The 9,856-nt window shown below is 36.8% G+C and overlaps 1 pseudogene; it reads right to left on the bottom strand.

Moving 5' to 3' along the window:
- Nucleotides 1-2,531: 2,531 nt before the first annotated feature.
- LOC101701230 (olfactory receptor 7C2-like) lies at nucleotides 2,532-3,511 on the bottom strand (annotated as a pseudogene).
- Between the last annotated feature and the right edge of the window lie 6,345 nt (nucleotides 3,512-9,856).

Here is a 9,856-nt window from a genome sequence, read left to right as displayed (position 1 = left end):
AGTTTTTAGGATGGACAATATCAAGGGATATGTGGGTAAATACTTCAATATTCTCTATCTGCCTTCTTGTCCTTTTTACCCACATGTGCACAGGACTATCCATAAATTATTTTGCATTTTTCTCATCCTCTTCTTCACCTTTGGAAATTGGAAAGAGAATATTCTTTTATCAGTTTCCTATGTTTGTGGTTGAAATCTGATGGAGATACCATTCTGGTATGTTGTACTGGTGTCATTTAACTCTGGGAATCATTTAATTTCTTCCTTTATTTCTTCCATGTCCCATTGAGTGTTCACAAGTGTGTCACTTAATATCCATGCATTTGTAAAATTTCAGTGATTTCTTTTGCAATTCATTCCTAATTTCAGTATACCATGATCTGATAACATATATGGGTTAATTTTGATTCTTTTATATTTATATAAACAGGCTTTATAAACTAGAACGGGGTCTATTTTGGAGAAATTATGTGCCGCTGTGAAGAATGCATATTCTGTTGTAATAAAGAAGAACACTAAAGATATTTAAGACCATTTGTTTGAAGGTGTGTTTCAGCTCTGATATTTCTTTGTTCATTTTTCATTTTGTTGATCTGCCCTTTTGTGACAGTTGGGTATTAAGGTCCCCCACTATGCCTTTTCATTGTTTTATTTTATTATAGTATATTTTAGTACATAATAATTTTTGAACAGAGAAGAATAAGGATTTGTCCTCTATGAAAAAATGTATAAAACTTGTATTCATCAAGACATTGTGAAATGAGTTTAAGTCTCAAAAGATGTATCAATATAGCAGAAAATAAAAAATACAGTAAAATTAAAAGCTGTTATAAAAATGGCATCAAAATTAATGCAGACACTCTGGGAGGCTGAGACAGGAGGATTGCAAGTTTGAACTCAGCTTGGATAACTTAGTAACTTAACAAGACTCTCCAAAATTAAACATAAAAAGTGCTGAGGATATAGCACAGTGTAAAGATCTGTGTTCAATCCTCAGTACAAAAAAATCAATACAGAAAAATTATGTTGAAATTTATGGACAATCAGTTACTAATTGGAAGAAAAATCAAGGTAAATTCCTGTGTTAATATTAATTGTGATAGTGAGATGAAGTTGGAGGGAGGATCTTCAGTTGTAGTAGATTTCTAGAAGAAGAAGATATTAAGCCCCTGAACACTAGTCCAATAAGACAAGAAAGGAATAGAAGTGAAAACATAATTGTGGATTCAAATATGTTGAACATGGGTAGGTAAAAAAGAAAATAAAGCATAACTTCAAATCTAGAGAAGATATTTAGAACATATTTATAACAAAGCATACAAATATAGGCATATAAAATTGTTTAAAATCAATTAGAATAAAAATATCTAATATGGGAAGCAATCAAAGGAGTGAACCAAAACTTGAGAAAAAATAAAAGCAAGTAAATCTAGTAGAATGTGTGTATGATAACAAGTCATTGCACTCTAACCTGGAATATGTGCAACTTTTATCTGTTAATTATACTTCAATAAAGCAGGAACAAAACATAAACACAAAACATATATAAATGTGTCTACCTTAATTATCAAAGTAAATAAAATTAAAATAGCATCATGAACTGCACAAAGACATTTTAGAAAGAACATTTCTTGGTTGAGCCTTGGAATTCCAGAAGTGGAAATTTAGATTAGAGGTTTCCTTTTTTTCTCCAAAGTTTAACTATTATTATCATAAGGTTAGATTCTAGCTTCCACTACACTATGCCAAATTATTCAAGAGAATAACTTGATGTATGCATCCCTGAGTTGGAGCTTTGTCACCACACCTGTGACTCAAGCTAGTTACCCAGGTACCATGATTGTTTCCTTATGTGTAAATAGGAAATATAATACACATCACATGCCACGAACTGGAGATGGTTGAAGTTTGTTGACACAAAGTTCATGTGTAGGGAAATTGGTCTTCAGTGTGATAATGCTGGAAACTGGTAGAACCTTTCAGAATGAGAGTCTAGGGGCGGGGTTGCTGCCCTGAGAAGGAATTCATGTAGTTCTCATGAGATCTTTGTGGTTATAGAGAGTAAGCCTGGTACCTCCCTGGTCTATCTATGTTTTCCTGTCTCTTTATGTGATCTTCCTCCTTTCAAAGTGCTCCTACTACAATGCCATCCTCCATGATGTGATGAAGTCTGAAGTATTCTCACTAGAACCTTAGTCATAATACCGGGATATTTTAGCCTCCAAAACTGTGAGATAAATAAACCTTGTATAAAGTAGGGATCTGTAGCCCCTGGGCAATAGATTGGTACCAGTCTGTGGGCTGTTAGGAAATGGGCCACAAAGCATGAGGTGAGTGGTGGGCCAGTGAGTGAAGCTTCCTCTGTATTTCCAGCCACTCCCTATCATTCACAATAGCACTTGAACTCTGCCTCCTGTGAGATTAGTGGCATTAGATTCACATAGGAGTGTGACCCCTACTATAAACTGCTCTTGTGAGGTACCTAGGTTGTGTGCTCCTTTGAATCATCCCTAAATCGTCCTCCTTCATTTCTAGAAAAGTTGTCTTCCCTGAAACCAGTTCTTCATGCCCATTTTATTGAGGAGTCTCCCAAGAGCACCCTGCATGTCCCTGTTCCTCAGACTGTAGATGAAGGGATTCAGCATGGGGGTGACCATGGTGTACACCACTGAGGGGATCAGACTCATCTTAGAGGATGGTGTGGCTACAGAGCTGAGGTAGACCCCAAGGCCTGTGCCATAGATCAAGGAGACCACCAAGAGGTGAGATGCATAGATGTAAAAGGTTTTGTATTTGCCCCCTGCTGATGAGACTCTCAGGATGGAGGAGAAAATCTGAGAATAAGAGAAAAGAATCCAAGTAAGAGGAAAAACAGCTAGGACGATGGTCACGGAATACACCACTATGTTATTAATGAGGGTGTCAGAATATGTGAGCTTCAGGACTTCAGGAAGATCACAAAAGAAGTGGGGGATTTTGGTATTAGTGCAAAGGGACAACCTCAAAACAGGGTCTCAGACAGGGATCCCATGAGACTGATCAACCAGGACCCCAGAGCCATCAGTCCACAGAACTGTGGGATTGTGATGACCACATAGTACAGTGGGTGACAGATGGCCATGAAGCGGTCATAGGCCATCACTGTCAGTAGTAAATTATCCAGCCACCCAAACACAATGAAGAAAAACATTTGTGTGATGCAACCCGCAAAGGTGATCACTTTGTTCTGAGTCTGGATGTTCACCAGTGTCTTTGGAACAGTGGTGGAGGTGAAACCGATGTCAGCAAAGGACAGGTTGGAGAGGAAGAAGTACATGGGGGTTTGGAGGTGAGAGTCTGAGATGATGGCCAGGATGATGAGCAGGTTCCCTGTAATGGTGACCAGGTACATGGGCAGGAGCAGCCCAAAGAGGAGGGACTGCAGGCCAGGGTCATCTGTGAATCCCAGGAGGAGGAAGTTTGTGACTCCTGTTTCATTTCCTGTTTCCACGAGACTGCCAGATTTACCCATGAGGAGGCAAAAAGAAAAACAAAATTCACTCTAAAGGGATTTCCCAGGATGACCATAATAGCTATTATTCAAATTCATTGAACTCAATAAATTATTCATTTTGGCTGATTTTGGCTCATTGGATGTCTTTGCTGACAAGTTGTAGTTACCATTGCTACCTGAAAAAATCAGCTTTAGGTCAGTGGTTCTCTAATTGTGTTCTCTGGAACAGCAATATGAGCATATTTATGGAACTTGTTAGAAATGTGCATTTTTAGGCTCTCCTGACCAACCTGCTCCCACACTCTGGGTCTAATCAATCTCTTGGGGGATTCTGGTGCACACACACACACACACACACACACACAAACACACTTGGGAAACAGGCTCCAGTGTTTGTCTACATATCTAAGCAATCTTTTCTTTTGTAGCATCCCTGGTGGTTGCTCTGGTATGTTCTGACTAATGCATTTAGGAATGAGAATTTCCTAATTCTAGGCAGATTCATCAGTCATTGGAAAGGTCTTTGTTTTACTATGCTGGCTTTTTGCAGTTCTTACCTGCCTCATTCTTTGTTTTTTGGATGGTCCTTCTATAGATAATGTTAACAAACTCTGTTATTAGTAACTCCCTTTTCCATTTCATTTTAATTACCACATTCCCAACCTAAGGTGAGACAACCTGGAATTGTTAAGTAACATATCCTAAAGTTTCTAAATGTAAAATGGAAAGTTACATTTTTTACCATATGATCCTCACAGGACAAAAATCACCACCATATGGAAATGGCTCTTTATACTTCCTATTTCAGATATTTACTTTCTTGTTAAATTTTATTTATGATGAATATATTTTGGGTTAATTTTAATTTTATGTTTTCTTCTCCTAGGTAATCAGTAAATGGCCACTGTCAGTTTTTCAGAATTCAAATACTATATTTCCTTTTTCATATTCTTGTTAATAAATGATTGTAAATGATTCTCTATGTCAATAGCAACAAACTTTCTGGCCTTTTTTCATGTTTGTAATTATTTATCTTCATAATATAATTAAAAGATGAGTCTGAAATTCACCTGGTATTATTTAAACACTATCATTATTTTATTACTGGCCCCAATCTGTTCTTTGGATGAATTTTAGGATCTCTAGGTATATTGAATGAAAAATACTATTAGAATTTTATTAGAGTCCATTAAAATTATAAGTCAATTAGGAAAATCTGACCTCTTTACTATGCTCACATTCTCTTTCTAATAAGAGATATTTCCCTCTAGATGAGTCAACCCTGCTTTGGGTATCCTTTCCTGAAGTTTTTTTTAAACATAGATTATATTACTTTCTTGTTAGGGATTTTAAAATACAATTTATATTTAATGTCATGAAGAATGATACTCCTTAGTATATTTCAGCTATTGCTACTATATTAATAAAAGTTTTAATTTTCTGTATTGATGAAGTGTCTTCTTTTGCTTCTGTTTCTTTATAAATTTGATTTACTATAAATTTCTAATAATATAAACTTATGACACCTCTTTTTAGGTTTTATTGAATTGTTACAAAATTCCAGATCCTTGTTAAAATATATAATGAGGTTTGGCATTCCTATTTTTCTTTCTTTCAAAGAGGATAATCTAGAGTTTTGTAATGTAATATGAGCCTTGCTATCACATTAAATATGAAATTTAAAAAATCATATTAACTTATATCTTTGTTTCCTGGTACTTTATAGGGGACTTGTAAAGCTATGAATAAGTGTTTAATGATCAGTTAAAATTTAGAAAAATGATGTTATATTAATCTCTACAATGCAAATAATTTTGAAACAGATGTAGAACAAGACAGTACATCAGCTCTCTGATGGAAATATAAAGAAATAAATAGTATACACTTAAACTTGGGAACGTATTCTTTGAAAGTACCACTGTTTCCTGAAAAAACTTTTGGGTAGAAATAAGAAAAATAAAAATCAGTAATAGGAGTTATAAACTAAAAAATTATCAAAGTAAACATTTGTTGGAGAACCTCATAATGCAAGAATAATGTATTTCATGATAGAGGTTAATAACTTTGATTTACAAAGCCTGCATGATAAAGTGTAGACCAACGTACTGCTGTAGAAAAGACACAGCATGTTAAATATTCATAAAAGAATGAATGAAAGCACTTGTAATGTCTTAGGAAAAATAACAAGATCTTGGATAAGAAGTGCTTAAGAGATACTGATGCTAAGGGAAAGTCAATGTCTGTTAGGGAGGTAGAGAGCTTCAGAATTGGCTTCTAGAAGCAAAAGGAAGCAATCTGAGAAGCTGAGAGGAAGAGAAACCAAGAGGAATGCAGAAACTAATTGCTTAGAATTCTTTTGATGGAATCTTTGCATTGTTCTTATTTATCATCTTTTGAGAGCTCTGCCTGCCTCCATACCTGCTGCCCACATCAGGAATACCTGATGATCCTCTGTTCTTTTTGTGATTTGGATTCAACTCAGCTCCAAGTTTGACAGGGACATGGTACCAGACATAAGTCCTCTGCAATGTACAGTGGAACTCACCCTTTCCTGACACAGTAGAGTTAGCTGAGTGGATGATGGAGGTGTACTTACTATTTTCACAGCCTCAGAAATTACATTCTAATGAATGATCATTAAATCCCATTGTTATCCCATCGTTACTCTATTCTCTGAGCAGTTAGGTTCTCATGAGTGAGGTAACCAAAACAGAATGATATTTTTGTGTGTTGGTAGTTTCATCTCTTTGGGATTATCTTGTTTTGCAAGATATGTGTTTCCCTTTCCCTGGGCTCTTTGTTCATGGTGTTAGTTTTTCTGGACTCAATCTTCTCTGTTCATCTTTCTCTATGGGCATTGCCTCACATGTGAAACAGAGTTTCTTGATCTATCAGTGATGTGAACAGGCACAGTTTTCAAGACTGTGTAAGTCCTGAGTAACTTCACTTAAAGCTGAAGACAGTGTTCACATCCAACTGCACATAAAAATTTGCCAACGATGTCAAACATATCCTAAGTTAAAGGTGCAGTATACATAAAGTTCCAGTCATGTGGTTAGGGAAAAACTGTGAGAGATGCATTGGTTGGCTGTCCAGACTGGCCTCTGCAGGTATCTGCAGCTTTGCAAGCTCAAAACTTGCCCACTGGTTGACCTTCAATATTCCAGCCCAGAAATAAAGACTATCTTTAACAAGTTACAAGGCACTGCTTTTAAAGCCTGTTGTGGTTTGGACTTGGAATGTCATCTTAAAGGCTCATGAGCTCAGAAGTGTGGCTTTTGGAAGGTGATTGGATTATGAGACAGCTGGCTTGCTTTTAGGAGGCAGAGCTGGATTTGAGGCCAGTGATTGGAGGTGTGTCCTGGAAGGGTACATCTCCCTCCTTGGATCCTCCTTCCTCTCTCTGTCTGGTGGTGATGATGTGAGAAGCTTTCCTCTATGGCAGACCCTCCCACCATGCCCTTTCTGCCTTGGAGCAGATTGACTATGAACTGAAAATGTGAGCAAAAATAAACTTCTCCTTCCTTAAGTTTATAGGTGTCCAGTATTGTGTGTCAGTAACAAGAAAGTGATGAATACACAGCCCAAATCACATTTTATTACAACAGTTCAGGATGAGAACAACTGGACACAGAGCACCTATTTTTGAGAGGCTGTATTTAGCTTAAAGAAGTAATCAGTGGGATGAGAATTTTCTTGCCCAAAAGGAAGCCCTACCATAGAGCTTACAATGCTCATGCATTCATACCTGATCAGTGCATTATTCCTGGATTGACTCTGTACATTTCTACCTCTCAGGAATGGGTGAAATTTCTTGCTCACCATTGGTATAGAGGCCTCAGCTGCTACAAAATGTACTCTGGGAAAGAGCCTTGCAAAATCCATTGTTGGACAGAGAGAAAGAAAATTATTGAGGACATTGCAGAGGACTGTGTGCAGTGACTTTTAGTTGAGAGCAATGTTACCAAGTATTTGTGTTGTCATATGTCAGGAACATTGGTCTTTGGATAGCTGATTAGTGTTTATTTTGTTAATGTCCTGACTCTTCTTTTTTTCTCTTTCTTTTTTTTTTTGTACCAGGGATCAAACTTGGGACCTTGCGCTTGTGAGGCAGGTGCTGGAACCACTGAGCTAAATCCCCGGCAATGTTCTGACTCTTATGATTAGTATACTCTATGTTCTTTCTTTTGCCTTTTTTCCTTTTGTCTTTCTTCTGTCTTAAACATTAGACTCCACTTTAACATTGCACAATTAACATTGTGCATGGACTTATGGCCTATGATAATGACATGTAAACATGTTTTGTGGAAGAGTAGATGTTTTACACAGGGAAGCAGGAGCATCTCATGTAGACTCTTTTAGGACACTAGGGATTCTGTGCATTTTCATGTTAGTGATAGTGGATTTTTGAGTGGAGGAATTATTGAACAGACTTCTATTTTTAACATTTAACTTCTATTTTTAAAGATTATTCAAGCATGGCATACATAATGTAGTGGAGGAAATGGCACCTTTAATCACCCCAGATAAAACCATAGAGACAGCTATTTCTAAATAACATCAACTGGTTTAACAGATACAGTATGTATTGTTGTCTATATATAATATTGGGAATCTTTGGTCAAAAATAAAGTGTTAATTGTTGTGATCTGGCTGTCATAGGTCATCTAAAAATTTGTTAAGATAATTAAATAAAGACTCGGGCTTGGGAAAACTACAGGGCAGGACTCCCCTTGGTTAATAAAGGAGTGGTTGCCTGGAAAAATTTATTCCAGGTTTGTTCACAAAGGGGACCCCAATAATTTCCATAGCCTCATGGGAAATACGTCACTAAATATATCATCTTGATATGTATACATTGATCATGGTCTAAGTTTTCTGTGGGAAAACAAGATTTTATTTAAAATGTCCTTGACACAAAATAAATTAAGGGACAAAGGCTTTCATGTAGCTGATACTCATTGTTATTTCATAGTATAAACATCCATGGCTTCTGGGTGTACAGATCTTCTAAGATATTGTTTATAGTAATGATCCTTTTTGACTCAGGTATCTGCCTTTCTCTTGTACTCCAGCTACTTGTGATAAGAGGTACATGTCAAGCCAGCATTAGAAAACAAGTCAAATAGTAGTTTTCTTAAAAACTTATGTGATGTATGTTATATGTGTCACAACACTTAGGGATGTTTAGTTGCCAAACAGTCCAAATAATGTCACACACTGAAATTAGAGGCTCAACATTATGAACTCCTAAAGTACATGTTCTCTTTAGACAACATCCTACTGAAGGGTACAAAATAAGCATTCTCTTTATGTCATCTAATGTCTTGTGATCAGATGGAGGTGTTTGACTGAAAGACTATTCTATACTAAGATGGATATGTAAATGTCACAAAGAAAGTGTCATCATGATTGTCATGCTAAAATATTATGTGTAGCTCTTGACCTTAAGTTTCTCTATATAATGTATAACTGTTGTCTGCTAGTTGCAGGGATTCAACTAAACAACTGTGGTTGGTAAAATAACAGCCCTGTAACTGTGCTTCATATTTCAAAAGTGCTTAATGTCCAGATGAAATTATAATAGTTAAGCTCACTCACTGGTCCTACTGAAATACTTATGTCGCTGATCTTCTCTTTTGGATGTTCAACAACTAAGTTTAAAGACCAGAACTAGAAAGGTATCTAGGCTATGAGGACAGCCAATGTTTTGGCCCTGGCTTCTCAAGGTCAACAAAGAATCCAGGACATGAAGGAACCTTTCCTACAGGATCCTACATCTTTGGTAAGTCACTCAACCTCCTGAGCAAGGAGAAAGCTGGGCACCAGATGACAAATGTACCATGTGCCAAAGTAGGGTCACAAAGAGGGAAAAATCTCCCATGCTTTCACTGGAAGCAACATGGTTGAGCAAGGCTGTGACTCATCCTGATGGCTGACACTGACAGAGGAGTGGAGAGGCTCTGTGCACGGTTCCAAAGTAATGCCCAAGGAGACTTAACTGACCTAGATAGATAGCAAGAGGTTCATACTGATTGACACAGGTCTCACTTTAACTCGGTCTTAAACATCCAGCAGAAAAGAATAACCAAGAGGTATAAAATAATGCCATAGTAATAAAGGTAGATATAAAAGGAGCTCCAGTCACTGACCCCTTCTGGCAGTTTCTAGCTATACCAGTAGCTGACCATAGTTATGGATCATTAGGACAAAACTATGGTAAAATCTTTAAGAGCTCAGTTAGAGTTTTAAATTTCTTAAGTGAGATTTGTTCTTCAAATTGTCTCTTCTTAAACTATCAGTCTTATACATAATCTTTATTAATAAAACACTCAGAGCCAGCAGGTTACAATCACTAATTCA

Source organism: Heterocephalus glaber, unplaced genomic scaffold, assembly GCF_053883595.1.
Source record: "Heterocephalus glaber isolate CG9 unplaced genomic scaffold, H.glaber_assembly_v1.0 deba00001126, whole genome shotgun sequence".
NCBI lineage: Eukaryota > Metazoa > Chordata > Mammalia > Rodentia > Bathyergidae > Heterocephalus > Heterocephalus glaber.
This window is presented reverse-complemented; position numbering and strand designations above follow the sequence as displayed.